Source organism: Neofelis nebulosa, chromosome 6 (assembly GCF_028018385.1).
Source record: "Neofelis nebulosa isolate mNeoNeb1 chromosome 6, mNeoNeb1.pri, whole genome shotgun sequence".
Taxonomy (NCBI): domain Eukaryota; kingdom Metazoa; phylum Chordata; class Mammalia; order Carnivora; family Felidae; genus Neofelis; species Neofelis nebulosa.
The window spans coordinates 114,097,495-114,116,215 of record NC_080787.1 but is presented as its reverse complement, the minus strand read 5'-3'; the positions used below and the strand labels follow the sequence as shown (position 1 = coordinate 114,116,215).

General features: G+C 36.4%; 1 protein-coding gene across 7 annotated transcripts in view; it reads right to left on the bottom strand.

Moving 5' to 3' along the window:
- PKIB (cAMP-dependent protein kinase inhibitor beta) overlaps positions 1-18,721 on the bottom strand; it is a 172,020-nt gene that overhangs the window by 42,695 nt on the left and 110,604 nt on the right. For 5 of the 7 annotated variants that reach the window (XM_058735138.1, XM_058735140.1, XM_058735139.1 and 2 more), the window contains one exon: positions 120-185. The exons of 1 other annotated variant lie outside the window; for it this stretch is intronic. The gene's annotated coding sequence lies outside the window, so the exon portion shown is untranslated. Of the gene's footprint in view, positions 1-119; positions 186-1,809; positions 1,871-18,721 lie in introns of all 7 variants that reach the window. One more of the 7 variants, XM_058735141.1, reaches the window with a different exon arrangement.

The following is an 18,721-nucleotide window of genomic DNA, read 5'->3' as shown; positions in this document are numbered from 1 at the left end:
AATTTTGCATGCCAACTCAGATTGCATAGCTATATCCTGTCAAGTGTTTTCCTGAAGGAGCCATTTCTTCCACAAAATCAATATCTAATTTTCTAAATAAAGAAGAAAAGGATACTTACAAGTCTCAGATTAAGATATGCTGTTATTTCTAAGAGGTTTAGGAAGAAACTGATAAACTTTCTTTCCTGTAAATTAATAAAAAAAAAGCTATTAAGAACCAGAAAAAGTATAAATTCAGTTAGACTAATAAATTTAAAGATTTTGTCTGTGCTTTATTTTTTTTTAAATAGAGTTACAACTGGTAAACGCCATGACTTGCCTGACTTCTTGTGAAAAGCAGAACCTCTAATTCTACAATAAATTTTTCTATTAAAAGTCAAAATGGCTTCATTTCAAATAACAGGTGTTAGTACCTAGGATTGCCAGCTACAATTACTGCATCAGTGCTATTAGGGATTAATGTCAAGTTGAGAAAGTCATCATCTGAAAATGACAGGCCATTACAACAAATGCTTGTAGGCATAGAAACATGACTGCAAGCAAATACTTGGCATGACCACACCTTTGGGAAATTGTAAAACATAGGACACTTTTCCAGTATGACTGTAGAAATATTTTTTACATTTCTTAAGTGCCCTGAGGCATTGGACCAATATTCCCACTACCTAAATGGAGACCAGTGGAAAGAATTCAACCATCTTGCTCCTAGAAACAAAGATAAACAATGTACATTCTTGTTCACAGAAAAGGGCCTGTATCTCAAGGTTGAGCACCTGACACAAGATGGGTCAAAAATAATTGGGACATGAACCATCAGTATTCACACTGGCCACTGATAGCAGAAGGGCACTTTGCAAATTCCCTCCACCATACTCCCACTGCCCTCAGCCAGCCTACCATTCATTCTTCCGCGACTACGGCAACAACATCCTAAATGACTCTTCGCATTCTTGCTTCCTGAAACTCTGTTCTTTACAGATGTCAGATAGAATTATGTCAAAGTAAATGTGCTCATGGTCATTCTAGAATTAATCCTTCATAGCCTTTCCATCATCTATAGGATCAAGTTGGCCCCAATATAACTCTCCCTCATTTTCACCCAGGTCCAACCTGCATGAATCCTAAAGCTCTGAAGTCATACCCAGCCAATGGCACCCCTGTGCCTTGTTTATATTGTCCCCATGACCGAGGTTTTTTGCCCTCAATCCCCTCCCCATCCCGTGGCTAGCATATATTCAACCATTCAGGGTCAACTTAGGCGCCCCTTTTCCAGACTTCTATGTTCCCTCCCCTTTGCTACAAAACACTCTGGTGTATTTCTTACTAAACTTACATATTTCGGATTAGTGCCTTCCCATCTCCACCTCAGAATGTTTTTTAAAGCCTTTTGAGGACATGGACTGTGACTCATTCCTCTTGCACAACATTTTGCACGTGGTAGGAGGAATGAAATAAATATGTTGAATGTCAAGGTGCATGAGGTACTTTTCAGACTCAGAGCTTCCTGAATGCATACTTTTATCACTGTGAAAGAATCTGAAAATCCGAAACAGACATCTTTTAACCTTGTTCCTATACCCAGCTTCCCATATGGTTTTCACTGTTCCTCTCACTCTGCATCTGAGACTGTTTCCCTTCAATTGAGCCCAACTGTTCAAGCCAAATATAAAGAACTGAGAAGAGGAAGAGAAAAATACATGAAAACATGATCATGGAGGAAGTAGCAATAAAATTCAATTTTATAAGCTTCAACATTTATATAATACAATGTAAATATTACCCCTAAAAAACAAGATTAAGAAAACATACTTTTGTGGTCCTAATTTTTTCAAGCATCTTCCTATACCTCTTGACAAAGATCTAGTAGAAACTGCAAACAGGAACCCAATTTAAAGTCAGTTTGATAAAACTAAACATTGTTCTTTGTATCTTTAAAATGCATGTTTTAAAAAAAACCCTATTTTATACCTTTTCCATATTAGCATTTTCATTTTATGAAATTCTACTATTTCTACCCTTTGTAATAGAACCAAGAAACAAAAAGAGAAAGAATACAGTGACATACTTATATTTTCCTCTCCACCTCTTTGAGGCTGTGTTACATACAAATATACTTATGGAATGGACTTTGAAAATAATATTCCGTACATATTTTTGATTATTCACACACATCAAAATTCAGATGTACGAGGGATATGCTAAAGATTAAGAGGCTGAGAGAGTCTACTTATCCTAACAAAAAATTTTTACTAACAAAAAAGCAGTAATTTCTGTTTCAAGAATAGTGGCATGCCCCTAACAACAACAAAAAAAAATCCTTTAAGCACACATCTCCTATTTATGAATATTTATTTTTATAAATTATAACTATCATTATACTAATAGATTAATTGAAGTTATATGTTATATCATAATTATCATATGTGTTAAATACATTAACAGAAACTTAAAATAAAATCAAAATAATATAACTGGGTATTCTACTATGTCCTTCCTGAACTTCAATATAAGATGCAGAATCTGTTAGATTCTGCAAGGTCTAATTAGACCTCTACAAGATCTAATTCTTTCTACTATCTCTCTTGGAACTACAATTAAATCTAGAGAAAACACGGTGATATATATGACAGCTAAGAGATACCCAAGGCAAGAAGGAAGTGGTCTCACCCAAGGGTGTTTGTTGCATGCCTTATGAGAGGAGCAGATTAAGGTGTGGGTAGGTCAGCAAAAATCCATCCTATTAGAATTACACGCACAACCAGAATTGTGAATCATCTATCTAGTCCAGTGATTTTCCAACTATTTTTTAATATATTTTTTTCCCAAATGAATTCTTTAGCAGATGGACAATGTGTAAGACAGATACAAGCAACACTTCTCAGGTGAAAGCACCTTGAGGTTCTACCCACTCTCTCCTCCCCCTCCTCTCCTCTCCCTCCAAAGATGTAGTTTGAAAATTACATGACCACACTCCCACTTCAGAGATGAGGCTACCAGGCAGGACATGGAACAAGAGCAGTCACTTCAAGACAGAATGTAATATTTTAGTGTGATTTTAAAAAAATCAAAATTAGTTCAAAAACTCTATGATGAAAAAAACATCAAGAATTTAGATAAAGATTTGACCCTGTATTTGTGCGACTCAGCCTCACATACCTCACCCTAGACCTGGACGTGGTCTAGTAACTATTCTGAAAGAATAAAATATAAAAATAATGTCATATTAGTTGTATCAAGTAAATGTCTCTATATTACTTAGGGCTGTAGAAAAAGAAGAAAATGTAGTCTGGAAGACAAAGCCCAAACAAGGTGTGTTCTACAATACACACCTTCGCACCTTAGTCTGCAGGACTGAGGATGTTGTTTGGGAACAAATAGGCAACTAGACAACCATAATACGTGAGGTAATGCTCAGATCATGCTTGCATTTGAGCTATTTCACAATTTCAATGAGCTACTAAATCTAGTTACAGCTGCTTCAATAAGCATTCTTCTATTTTTGTTTTGTTTTTAAAAACAAATCATCACTCTAAAATGCACAAAAACCTGCAAGTGAAATGTGTCAAGTGAACATCAGCTGATTCCTAAAAGCAAATTAACCACCTCAACTGCAAGACCTAGTTTGAAAAAGCTGTTCTCAAAATGTACGTAACCTCTCAAGCATTACGATGGTGAAAACAAGCTTCAAAGAAATGAATCATTGTGACATTAGAAAGTATGTACATTCATGAGGATGTTTTCTATTCACAGAACCCATGTGAACTGGTTTAGGAAAATAAATGACTACATGTCTGACACAGGGTAGGCACTCAACACATATTTACTGGATAAATATATGAATCAATGAACGAATGAAAGTTGAAAAAAATATTATAAACAGGTAGACTAGGGCCAGATTATAGCAATAATTGCACCTCAGATAAACGTCATTGGCTACGATACTGCCACTGCGCAAAGCTGGGGCCAGATTATAAAGAGCTTTGAAACAGAGACTTTGTGCTGTGGGCTACTGAGCACAGATTTAACAAGAGGGGGAAAAAAAAGTACCTCTTTAAAAGAAATAATTGATGATTTTATAGGGAGCCAACAGTAAATCCAGCTAAAAGTCTCTAGAAATAATCTTGGCAATGGACAATAAAGACCCACCCAAAGGGTAAAAACATTAAAATTGGAGTAAGGAAGGTGGAAGGTGTGGCAGATGCTGCTGGTTGGCTCCCAAGCTCTTCTCCTCATCTTCTGTAGAAATTGGAAGCTTAGCTGGGCACATAGCTAAGAACCATATATCCAAACCTCCCATGCTGCTAAATATGACCATGCAACTGTATTTTGTCATTTAAACGTGGGCTATAAGCAGAAGTAATGTATTTCATTTCTAGGTTATATCCTAAGAGAGAAGGAATTGTGGCCTCTGCCTTTCGAACATTGGTTTGTACCTGTGGTGCTGAGCCATCATTCACCAAACAGACAAGGACAATCAAGACTCTGGGGGTGATGACAAAGCAACAAAATGGAAGGAGGCTGCATCCCTAACATGGCCATGCCACTATTCCACCTCTGTACCATCTACCTGAGCTGTCCATAACACGGGACTAAATTCACATTGTGTTTAATCCACTGTTATTTTTGTACTTTGTGATAATTGGCAGACTGATCTCTTAAATAATATAGATGATTCTAAAAAAACATTTCAAGGGGATCCTGGGTGGCTCAGTTAGTTAAAGAAGCTGACTTCAGCTCAGGTCATGATCTCTCAGTTGATAAGTTCGAGCCCCGCATGAGTTCTGTGCTGACAGCTCGGAGTCTGAAGCCTGCTTCGGGTTCTGTGCCTCCCTCTCTCTCTGCCCCTCCCCTGCTCATGCACTGTCTCCTCCCCCCTCCCCCCACCCCACCTTTCTCTCTCAAAAATAAACATTTAAAACAATAAAAAATTTTAAAAAAACATTTCAAAATGAAAAAAATCCATGGAATGTGGTGATAGCTATAGTGAATGAAGGAAAGCTTCATTCTAAGCTTTTATGTTTGAGAAGCTGGGATAACAGAACCACTAACAAAATAACAGATGAGGGCGAGAGCTGATGAAGTTCAAATGGTGGCAATAGAGCCAAAGGGATATGCAGGGTAAGTCACTGGAACAATGCGCCTGAAACTCAGGCAAGGGGAGAAAATTGGAAATGGAAATCTCAGCAATTTTGTATAGAATATATAGTTGAAAAGATGCAAATTGACAGAATCTCAGACTCAGAGAGATCAGTGTGTCAAAAACTGAACAACAGGGTGTTCTCCCAGAAGGCAGGAGGAAGAAGCAATAATCAGCAAAGGCAAAAGCAAGAAAAAAAAAATCTGTTCTTATCTTCATAAGAGGTTAATGATTGAAATCATGGAATAATAGAATTAACCTTAATACCAGAAGACAAACAAATTTAAAAGGGATTTGATATAATCTAAACTTCTTAAATCTGTTTAAAGTTCTCATAAAAAATTAAAGCAAACATTTCTTGAGATAAAAAAGCATTAAGCAGGGTTCTAAATAAGCCAGGTCTCAATCATGCGTTAGTTTCCATTTAAACGTCCAGAATCCCAAGACAGAAAAGAATAAGCAACAGGTCCTTAAATCATCTGTCTCTTCATTTTTCTCACAGTAAAGGAAGGAATGAGGGGAGAGAAGTAAAGGGGAATGGAAGCAGAAGTGTTTTGCTACTGTCTTCATCCTTTGTACCAGGCTGATGTCTGTAAGTTGAAATGACAAAATGAAACAAAAGCCTCCTCCCCAACTTTTATTAAGTTACGTTCAAAGATGCAGTGGATCTAAATTTCACTTTGGATCTACAATTACTTCACAGTGGATCTAAATTTATACTTTGAAGGTAATACAAGGTTGCCAACATGCAAGTCAACTATGACATACAAGAGTTTGAGAATCTATATTTACTCGCCAGATGTGTTCCAATTACTGGAAGGTCACCAGCATTCCAGAATATTGAGACCACGTTATGTGCAATGCTCTTCAATAGTTCTTCCTCCCCACCCGGCCTCTGCCATCCACCCAGGAGGACACTTTTTAGGGAGCAGTCAAAGCAAAGATTTCTGTTTTTCATTCCACCATCCACTTCAGAATGAAGAAAACAACCATACTCTGAGAGATTATTTTCTCTCCATGTTTTGACTACAGAATGTACATTATAGTTACCCAAGAGACATCAAAATTCCAGGATTCTTTAGCATTATATTTTCTTTGAAACCAATCATAACAATTCACTTTGTATGAGGAATTGATATTCTCCCTCCTTTCCTTGGAAGAGAAGTCTGTTACTAATCTTTTCCTCTTCACATAGTGATTGCATTATCCATGGTCTTTCAACGGTTTGGGGGTTAGTTTTTGTCCTTATTGTTTCTAGCATTATACTTGAGTTTCACAATCAATCTTTTTTAAGTTCTTAATACTGGCTCAAATTGTGGGATTCCACACACACCCCATCTTTTAATATAATGATCAGAATTCTATTCATTCCTCTAAGTAAATCAGGGTAGAAAGGCCCACCCTAAAATGACCTCTCCTTTATAAATGGTTGTAAAATACCTGAACAAAAGTTACTGTACACCATCAAATTAGCTTGGGAGGGAAAAACCCACTTTTTTTCTAATTTTCAGTTGATACAAGGTAAGAATATATGTGTATTAGGATGGGGGAAGAAGGAAGGATTGTATTTCATGGTACTTAGCATAAAGCATGCAAAATTGCCACATTTCACTCCCACCTGGTCTGGCTCTCTCCTCAGGTGTGGCTTGTGTGGTTCTAAAATTCCTGGCATTGAACCACTCTGATCATTTAGGAAAGCCCCTTTGTCTACCTTCTTACCATGTGTCATAGAAAAACCACATCACTGAAACACCAGATGCACGTTTATTATAAACTACTCACTGTTTCTTAATGTTGCTTGCAAAGCTCCAATAAAGGAACTTATGTTTTAAAGTTTTCCAATAATATTAAACTTCTTAGCCTAGATTACTTTCTTGCTTATATCACAATCCTCAAACACCAGGAAATCATCTCATAAGTCTCAGATGTGTTCCATATGACTTACACCATTTTAATAGGTATATCTGGGGCTAACACGAACGCTGTTAAGCATCACAGTTAATGATAAAACAGACTTAAAATTTTAAGCACTAACCCCAATACTCTGATATTCAGTGAAAACCACTTTATATATGAAAGTGAATATACCAACTCAGGAGGGAAGGGAGCTAACAATTCCTGAGTGTTCATGATTTTCCAGATGTCTTAAACATTCTCTAACTGAATCTTCACAAAAGCCCTCAAAAGTAGATATTAATGCTATTGGATCCAAAAAGAGCCTGAGGTTATAATAGAGCCAGCACTAAACAGTGTTAAGATTGGAACCCAGGTGTGCCGGACACCAAGTCATACTGTGCCAAGAACAGCAGCATAACTTGATTAAATCAACCCACAGGAGCAGCACAAAGTAAATATGTGGGCAAGGAGAGTTGACCAACTCTACTTTAGAGGTTATTTCGGATATGCCACATTTCTTTTCAAAGTGTTTTTAGGGGAGTCTGGGTGGCTCAGTTGGTTAAGCATCTGACTTCAGCTCAGGTCATGATCTCTTGGTCCGTGAGTTCGAGTCCCGTGTTGGGCTCTGTGCTGACAGCTCAGGGCCTGGAGCCGGCTTCGGATTCTGTGTCTCCCTCTCTCTCTGCCCCTCCTTTGCTCACGCTCTCTGTCTCTCAGAAATAAATAAACGTTTAAAGATTAAAACAACAAACTAACACAAGTGGTTTTTACAAGATATTCTATCAGTGTTGGACTCTAATACCGGATGCCCCATCCTCACCTTGATGAGGTCAGTAGCCTGTTTAAAGCAGTCAGCTCTGTTTTTTTAGAAGCACAGCAATATCCCTGAAGGCCATTCGGGACAGCCGTAAATGTGTTATCATCTTCTATATCTACCAGAAGGTGATTTGACAGGCTCTTAGATTAACAGAGGTGCTAAGTAGGAGAGGAGTACCAAAATCTGTAAATAGATCTTCAATTTTAAATAATATATATTATATTAAGCATAATAATAATAATATATACTATTATTATATACAAATTTATTATTATTATTTAGTGTCCTTTGGGGTAAGTCAAGATGCTCTTATAAAATGGACATAAATAATGACCTCTTACAAAACAGTAAACACTTCGGACTTTAGTTTCTATATGTACACAGATAGCCTGTGGGAGCTTTAAGGGCTTTTCAATGTAAGCCTTCTTGAGCCTCTTTGAGGGGCAGTGTCACAGGCGGGAACACTGGGCACATGAAGTCAGACACTCCTAAAGGTCTGGTCAGAGAAGGCTAAAGCTGGGAGAGATTCTAATACTAAAGACAGTATAATGCCATGCACATGAGGTTTGGAGCCAGACTGTCTCTAGAACTTAATAGCTGTAACTTGGATAACTTCAGCCCAGTTATCTTTATTTATAATGTGGAAAGAAAACTTCTGCCTCACAGAGCAATATGTTATGCACATTAAGTGAGACAATGTCTGAAAAGTACTTAGTATAATGCCTCACACATAATAAGTGCTAAATAAACCATAGTCGTTATTCGGACATTCCTTGTACCAAAGGAGAAACTGTACTTTGTACTTACTGAAGAGTAAATGACTAACACAAGATCATAGGCCATTTCTTCATTGGGGTGAGGGGACAGGACGGAATATAAACTCAGCTTCATCTAAATCAAATTGCTCTAAATAACCAATTACCAACATAGGACCAGAAAATGTCCAAGGAAATTTCAAATGCACTTTATTTTTTTTTCATTAATAAAACTGACTTTATATCCAACTCTTTTTCCTCTTCCTGACCTCCATTTCCTTTTAAAACTAACTCTGTATGAATTCCTGTGTGATTTTGATTCTCTTAGTGGTTGGGCTAACAGTGGCCTTCTTGAATCTACTTTGTCCTGATATTCTCAGTTATTGCTCTTTCTCCTATAGTCTAGGAAGAGCATACATAAAAGAGAAATACATTAGAGGAACTTCATTCAAAAGTCATATGTCTTTGCTAACTATTTAACATGCTGCAGATTTAGATATTTCTATCTAAATAAGATATAGAATGTTAGTTTCAGATTCTAGATTAATATTAAGAAAAAAGCCCACCCTGGAATAGTATTTTGAGATAAATCCATTCATAAAGGGTCTTTTAAGAGTACCTCTTGAGCACCAAATGTAAGAACAATCTCTAAAAAGTAAACGGACCAGGTAAAGACTTCACACTCAGTTCACTGGTAAAGAGACTTAGGCTAAAATGTTCATTTCTGGTTTTCCTACTTATCTTTGCTAAGAGAGGCAGCCTAGTCTTGTTTCTTTTTGTCAGTTGTTTGCTGTTCTTTTGAAGGTTTTTTAAATCCAGGTATATGGGTCAACCAAAAAAAAACCCTTCACTTTTCTAATTTATGATCTGTATAGAACTGGAGAGGGATTTGCAGCAGGTTACTGCATTAGGCCGTATGGACTGCACTTCATGTCTACCACTCACACCGTAGTCCCACGCTCGTGTCTAAATTTAAAAACTGTTGATGCCATTGAAGTACAATTTTAGAATAAAGGAAAACCTTAAGACACTTTTTCTAAAGATTTGTTTTTCCCCAGAGCACTGTTTACTGGACACACTAAATTAAATATACTTGCTTTCGAGATGAATTAACTTATTTTTTTTGTTGATTTTTTTTACCTTATTTTAATTTTATTATTTTTTAAAATTTAAATCCAAGTTTGTTAACATATAGTGTAATAATGATTTCAGGAATAGAATTTAGTGATTCATCACTTACATATAACACCCAGTGCTCATCCCAACAAGCATCCTCCTTAATGCCCATCACCCAGTTAGCCCATGCCCGCACCCAACACCCCACCAACAACCCTCAGTTTGTTCTCTGTATTAAAGAGACTCCTAGGATTTGACTCCCTCTCTGTTTTTATGTTACTTCTGCTTCCCTTTCCCTTATGTTGATCTGTTTTGCTTCCTAAATTCTACATATGAATGAAATCATATGATGTCTTTCTCTGGCCGATTCATTTTGCTGAGCATAATACACTCTACTTCCATCCACATTGTTGCAAATGGCAAGGTTTCATTCTTTTTGATCACTATATATATATATATATATATATATATATATATATATACACACACACACACACACACACACACACCACATCTTCTTTATCCATTCATCAGACAATGGATATTTGGGTTTTTTCCATACTTTGGCTATGGTTGATAGCACTGCTATAAACACTGGTGTACAAGTGCCCCTTCAAATCAGCACTCCTATATCCTTTGGATAAATGCCTAGTAGTGTAATTGCTGGGTCATACAGTAGTTCTATTTTTAATTTTTGAGGAAAAGAAGATGAATTAACTTATTTAGAAGCCTTCACTTTAACTTATTTAGATATGCTTCACATTAAGACATTAAATTCAGGGGCTCCTGGGTGGCTCAGTCTGGTGAGCATCTTGACTTTGGTTCAGGTGGTGATCTCGTGGTTTGTGAGTGTGAGCCCCACATCGGGCTCACTGCTGTCAGTGCGGAGCCCGCTTCAGATCCTCTGTCCCCCTCTCTTTATGCCTCTTCCCCACTCTCATTCTCAAAAATAAAAATAAAAATAAAGATATTTCATTAATCAATAAAAGATTATGGACAGACCAAAAAAAGAGGCAAAACTCAACAAAAATAGATACAATGTCAAAATTATCTCCTTCCTTGAATTTGAGAGTGACTACATGTCTCAGACTTAGGCCAGTGACATTTATTACTAACTGAATTAACATCTCCGATAACAGCACTTTATTCATGTCAGGATTTATCTGGCTCGGAGAAAAATGGCAGCTGCAGTGGTGATTCACTAAAACCGATTCTCAGCGAAGCAGCTGCTGCGGAAAGCTGTGCTCCTCACATCAATCATGCGCTGATTGTCACAGCGAGTTGAGTCACATCATCTGCTCAGTCGATTGATTTCGTGATTGTTGATATTTGCATTGCACTGCAGTACTACTGTTGTCATATCATGCTGCACTAGTTGAAATAACATCATCTGGGGGACACTTCAAATATGAGAAAATCCACATAATCATGAAAATACAGCCATTTTGTGAAGGAGGTGCTGAAAGAGCAATCACTCTAACTGCTAAGAGACTAACTTATTTTTAGTAGAGTGAGTCTACCCACTTTTGTGCTCCTCTGAGGAATTGGCCTCAGTCGGTCACACTTCAGCAGTGTCACAAATCCCAGATTTGGAGTCATAGGTTGGATCGTGTCCCCTAAAAAGACATGTTGAAGTCCTAACCCCAGTACCTGTGAATGGATCTTATTTGGAAATAGAATCTCTGTAGATATAACCAAGTTAAGATGAGGTTATGCTGAATTAGGGTAGGACTTTAACCCAATATGACTGTGTATCCTTATAAAAAGAGGGAAGACAATGTGAAGACACAAAGATACAGGGAAAATGTCAGGGAGAGATGGAAGCAGAAGTTGGAGTAATGCATCTACAGGACAAGGAATACGTGGTGCTACCAGAAGCTGGAAGAGACCAGGAAGGATCCTCCCCAAGAGGTTTTGAAGGGAGAATAGTCTTGTCGACAGTTGCTTCAGATTTCTGGCTTCCAGATTGTGGAAGAATAAATTTCTGTTCTTTTTAAGCCATTCAGTTTGTGGTACTTTGTAATGGCAGCCCTTTGGGGGCATCCATCTGGAGATGGTGAAAGAGCATCAGCTGCTCTTAGAGAGTGTGGGTATACACAGTGTTGACCGAGAGAACCATAGTGCCTAAATAGACTTTTCTTACAGGCCATGTTTACTCAGATTAGAGACGGTTCTCAAATTAAAGCATCCTTAAGTGTGTAGATAATTCTGAGGATAGACAAAATCAAGATCAGACTAATGGGTCTTAGATGTGAAAATATGTAAAAATAGCTTGTGATGAACCAAATATCCCGTAACACCTTGCGTTTCTAGTGCTTCCTGTCAGGATTAACAAATGTCAAGCTGTCACCACATTTACTTCTAAAATGTTCCAACACACTCAAAAGAATGAACAGATGTATTAGAATCACTAGAGTACCTATTTCCATGAAGTTTTTCAAAGCAAAGAAGGTGCAGAAGAAATGGCACGGTCAGGATAAGTAAAACAGGAATAGGCTTGAGGGATTAAGGCATTAAACTAAACCTTCATAATTCTTGCTTAAGCTTTTTTTTTTTTTTTTTGGAAGGTAGAAAAACATAGCAGTTAGATTCAGACACCCTTGAGTTATGCTAGCTCCACCACTAGTGAGGTCTGTGTCTTTGGACAAGTTACATATCCTCTCTGAACTTCAACTCACTCATGAGTAAATGAGACTAATAATCCCACCACCTTTATAAAGAAAGCATTTGGTAATTATTAGTAATTATTATTACTACTAATCTCCATGTTAACTTAAGTTGCCACTTCACTCATGGAAGAGATGTGCCTCCACACCTCTGCTTTCTGTTTTTAAACCAGAATGAAATAAAGTCAACTGCACAATAGTTCAACTCTAAATTTGTACCCATAGTGCCTCACCTCCCGGTGGATGACATGCATTTGGACAGAAAAAGTAAGTCTTTTGCAAACCTTGTTGACAAGAATTTTTCTAAAATATTCTAATCCCTTTCTCCTGTTTGGTAAATGGAAGATACTGGACATAACACTATCTTTTAAATCATTGAGCCTCTTGCAGTTTTTGATGGTCATTATATATTCTGAATATCAAATATTATTAGGATAATCTTTTTTATATAATACTTCAAACTAGTAAATATATCAAAATGGTCTTCTATAATGTACAAACATGCTCATTGTGCTGTTTATCCCCTTATAATGTCATCCTATTTTTTTGCTTCATTTTGTTTCTTCTGAAGTAGAACTTCAGATATGTAAAAAGCCAGTTATCATGCCCTCACTCTTTTCTTCTCAAACTATCAACTATAGGTAATTTGATATTTTTTAAAACTTCTTCAACATGTTGAACAGTTGTTTTTGAACCCAAATTAGTTATTTACTTTAAAGACTGACAACTTTAATATTGTTGATTTCAGTTCACCAATCTGGTCTGAGATATGTAGCAATTCTACCACATGCTGCCCCTCCCAGTGTTGTCTCATCAGCAAAGTTGAAAAAAAAAAAAAAGATACAGAGAAATATTCTAATACTAAACAAAGCTTCCCCGATAACAGTGCTAAGAATGTCACTAGAGATTTTTCTCCACCTTGAATTGTGTCCATTCAAGAAAGGAATACAGAATTTATAAATAAATAGATTTTGGATCTGAAGACTTCACATGGCTAAGACGACAATACTCCCCAAACTGATCTACAGATTCAAATACAAGCAACATCAAAATCCCAGCTTCCTTTTCTGCATAAATTGACACACTGATCTAAAATTTAGCGGGAAAGTAAGACATGTAAAACAGCCAAAACAATCTTGAAAAAGAACAATTTTGGAGGACTCACACATCTCGATTTCAAAACTTAACACAAAGCCATAGTAATCAAGACAGTGTGACACTCACATAAGGACATACATGTATAATTGAGAGTCTAGAAAATAAAACCCATATATTTATGGTCATTTGATTTTAAACAACAGTGTCAAGGTAACTGAATTGGGGAAAGAATTGCCTTTTCAACAAAGGGTGCCAGGACAACTGGATATCCAGATGCAAAAGAATGAAGTTGGACCCATCTCATACCATACACAAGAATTAATTCAAAATGTATCACAGAGCTAAATGTAAGAGCTAAAACTATAAAACTCCTAGAAGATGAATAAGAATAAATCTTTATGACCTTGGGGTAGGCAATAGTTTCTTAGATATAACACCAAAAGCACAGGTAACAAAAGAAAAAAATAGATAAACTGAACTTCACTAAAATCAAAAACTTTTGTGTATTAAAGGACACCTTCAAAAAGTGAAAAGGATATTCACAGATGCGAAGAAACTCTTTGCCAATCATATACCTGATTAGAAACTTGTATCTAGAGTATATAAGAACTATTACAATTAAATAATAAAAGATAAATAACCCAATTTAGAAAATGGGCAACAGATATTAATAGACATTTCTCCAAAGAAGGTATGCAAATAGTCAATAATTAGCACATGAAAAGATGTGCAACATCATTATCCAATAGGAAAATGCAAATTAAAACCACAATGAAATACCGCTTTGTACCAGGATGGCTTTGGACAAGTCTTGGCAAGGATATGGAGAAATTGAAAGCCTCATTTAGTGCTGGTTAGAATGTAAAGTAGTGCAGCCTCACTGGAAGATAGTTTGCCAATTCCTCAAACTGTTAGACATAGTTACTATATGACACAGCCATTCTACTCCTAGGTATATATACCCAAGAAAAATAAAAGGATATATTCATGGGAAGACTTATACAGGCACAACATTTTAACATTGCTTCACAACAATGTCATTCATAATAACCAAAAAGAAACCCAAATATCTATCAACTGAAGAACACACAAACAAAATGTGGCCTGCCTTATGATTTAATTTATTCGGCAATAAAAAGTAATGAAGTACTGATACATGCTACAATGTAGATGAAATTTGAAAACATTATGCTAAATTAAACAAAACACATATATGTTTCCATGTACATAAAATGTCCAAAATATGCTAATTTATAGAAACAAAGTAGATTTGTGGTTTCTTGTGGCTGGTGTGGGGGGGGTGGTTTGGGGAGAACCGGGGAGTCACAACAAATGGCTTTAGGATTTCTCTTTGTGGTGATGAAAATGATATAAAGTTGATGGCAGAGACATGTATGAATATGCTAGAAACCATTGAACTAGATTCTCTACATGGGTCACTTTTATGGTATGTTAATTATATGTCAACCAAGATTTTTTTTTAAGTTAAATAAATTTACTGTAAAACATCCATAAAGGATGTTAACGTTCAGCGTAAATACTAATATGAAAGAGAATTTATTTGCAATATGCCACTCAAGATTATCCATACAGCCATTTATTCTTAAAGAATTTTGAGCAACACATTGATTGCAGATCTCAACTTGAACTTCTTTTTTTGAAAAAGGGAACATAGAGTTAGGATGCCAGCTTGTTTCATTTAACATATCTCACATATTTTCTCTACCTTTTGATTATTTTTCTAAAATAGTAAGAAACATCTAATATGAATATTCAAACTACAAATAGAAATGTTTCTATATAGAAAGGTTTATTAAAGGGGTGAGTGTTTTAGATAAGTGGTAATAGTGATTGCAGGAATATGCAAATCACTGAGATATTCTCCTCTATTCACAACTCAGTTCCAAATCTGTTTTCCTGAAGAAGCCACACATTTCCATAAGAAAGCATGCTTTCTTTGGTCTTTTAATAACAGACACAATCATCCTTCAGACTATAAAATAGCATGGGAAGGGGGTTGTCTTATTTTATTTTGACCAAGAATTTATGTTTGATAGACCAGGAATTTTTTGGTGCAAGTAACCATAAACTTATTTAATTCTAAAATATTTATGCCTTTCATGCTTTCCAGTGATTACCATCCTAAACATGCAGTAAGCTCTCTTGGCCATGAAGTCTATGTGAGGAGGATGTGACTATATCTATGGTTAGGCTTCTAAGAGAACAACTGATCACAGAGCTACAGAATGCTAGAGTTGGAAGGAGCCTTAGAGAAGAATATATTTAAATCTTTAATCTCCATTCTCTGATTTCAGAAGAGGCCCTATATGCCATCGTTCCTGAATGGGTTGCCAAAATGAAGAGCAGAGGCAGAATTAGAACTCAGACCTTCTGAGACCCTCCCCAGTGTTCTTTTAACCACATCATATTGTCTTTGAATACATAACACAACATGGGCTTCTTTGCTTTTGACCATGTTGTCAACAAGAATGAATGTGCATACAAGTAACCCACCATGTTTTGTGGGGCTTTTCTTATGCACATCAGAATCCTCTGGATTCTGCTGTGTTCAGAAAACACCTGCGAATGATTCAGTGTTTAGATTTTTCATTCAAGCAGAATTTGACATTTCTAACTCATTTGTAAAGGCAGACTGAAGTACATAATTAATTTTCATGTTCTTTCAGAATATTTTAATATCATGCTGCACAGGATAAGTGTTTTTCTTTTTTCTATTTCTTTTGTGAAGTGCTTTCTATCACACAGCCATTCTCTGTGTCTTTTCATATAAAAGCTTCTTGTATTTTACATTTTTTTCCTTATTTGTGTCCTCTAAAGATAGCATGAGCAGAAATCACTCAGCTAATAGATTTTCAAATTCTTCGCTTTTTCATTTACAAATTCTCCTCTTGCTAATTCATTTAACCAATGCCAGTCCATGCATAGACAACTTTACCCAAAAAAAAATCTGAGATAGGGGCACCTGGGTGGCTCAGTTGGTTGAGCGTCCGACTTCGGTTCAGGTCATGATCTCGCGGTCCATGAGTTAGAGCCCTGCATTGGGCTCTGTGCTGACAGCTCAGAGCCTGAAGCCTGCTTCAGATTCTGTGTCTCCCTCTCTCTGCCCCTCCCCCACTCATGCTCTGTCTCTGTCTCTCTCTCTCTCTCTCTCTCTCTCTGTCAAAAATAAATAAACTTAAAAAAAAATTTTTTTAATCTGAGATAGTTTACTAAATTAAAATTTTAGATGCTAGTTAAGAATATGGCTTCTTTCAAACAGGGAAATTCTTGCCTGGGCCTTAAGAACAACAGAATATCTTCCTCTACTAAGTTAAAGCTTGCTCAGTGCCTGAGTGGAAAAAACAAATAAATCAAGTACCAATAGATAAATCATATAACAGCCAAATGGTTTTGCAGAATGATTTTACACTTTGATTTATCAATAGATTCAAATGATTCACAATGTCCTTTAAAAACATAATTAAATTTTGCATCATCTCTGAGGGAAACAGCATGGTAAGGGCTGAATATTCTTGATGCCAAAAATTTTAAAGATATGTAATAACTCTGTCTTGAAATTTAAAACTACATTCAAGTATGTTTTATGTGTATATATAAAGTCTCATTAATTTTGCTAAGTACATTTATAGAGTAAATAAAATTCTAATGAGAAGTAGAGGTCTTCAAACTTGTCAAGAAAACGAAGTATTTAGAAGTAATCTATTTCCACATAAATAATATGCAAACAAAAACATGTTACTCATTTAAATAGTCCATATGACTTCTATTTGATGAATTCTAGTTTTTGTTTCTCATGAAAAAAAATTGCTTTGATTAAAAAATTAAATACAGCTTCCTGTTTAATATTATTATAAAATGTTAATAACATTAATCTATGATTCTATCATATTCAACACTATATTCCCAGTGTTTAGAAGACTGCCTGACAGATGGTAAGTAGGGGCTTAATAAAAATTTATCAGGGCACCTGGGTGGCTCAATCGGTTGAGTGCCTGACTCTTGATTTTGGCTCAGGTCATGATCTCACAGTTGTGGGATGGAGCCCTACACTGGGCTCTGTGCTGAGCGTGGAGCACGCTTAAGATTCTTTCTCTCTGCCTCTCTCTCTCTGCCTCTCTCTCTCTCTCTCTCTCTCTCTCTCTCTCCCTCTGACCTTCTCCCTTGCTCATACACACTCTCTCTCTCAAAACAATAACTGTCAAATGAATACTAAATAAATGAATAAGTATCATTGTTAATATAAACATCTAACATTACCCAGTGCTTTGAATGTACCAGGAATGATGTGAAACTCTATTTTGTTGCTTTCATCTTCAAACAGCCCCACTGGGGATGAACTACTGTCATCTCCATTTTATACATGAGGCCAAGTTTATTTTTTTATTGTTTTTTTAATGTTCTTTTTTCAAGTTTTTAAAATTTATTTTAATTAATTAATTAATTTTTAAATTTACATCCAAGTTAGTTTTGCAACAATGATTTCAAGAGTGGATTCAAGATGCCCCTTACCCATTTAGCCCATCCCCCCTCCCACAACCCCTCTAGCAACCCTCTATTTGTTCTCTATATTTAAGTCTTTTATGTTTTGTCCCCTCCCCTGTTCCTATATTAGTTTTGCTTCCCTTCTCTTATTTTCATCTGTTTTGTATCTTAAGGTCCTCATATGAGTGAAATCATATGATATTTGTCTTTCTCTGACTGACCAATTTCCCTTAGCCTAATACCCTCTAGTTCCATCCATGTAGTTGCAAATGGCAAGATTTCATTCTTCTTGATCACTGAGTAATACTCCATTGCATATACATACCACACCTTCTTTATCCATTCATCCATTGATGCACATTTGGGCTCTTTCTATACTTTGGCTATTGTTGATAGTGCTGCTATAAACATGGGGGTGCATGTGTCCCTTAGAAACAGCATACCTGTATCCCTTGGATAAATACCTAGTAGAACAATTGCTGGGTCGTAAGGTAGTTCTATTTTTAATTTTTTGAGGAAATTCAATCCTGTTTTCCAGAGTGGCTGTACCAGTTTGCATTCCCACCAGCAGTGCAAAAGAGATCCTCTTTCTCCACATCCTCGCCAACATCTGTTGTTGCCTGAGTTGTTAATGTTAGCCATTCTGACAGGTGTGAGGTGGTATCTCACTGTGGTTTTGATTTGTATTTCCCTGATGATGAGTGGTCTTGAGCATTTTTTCATGCGTCTGCTA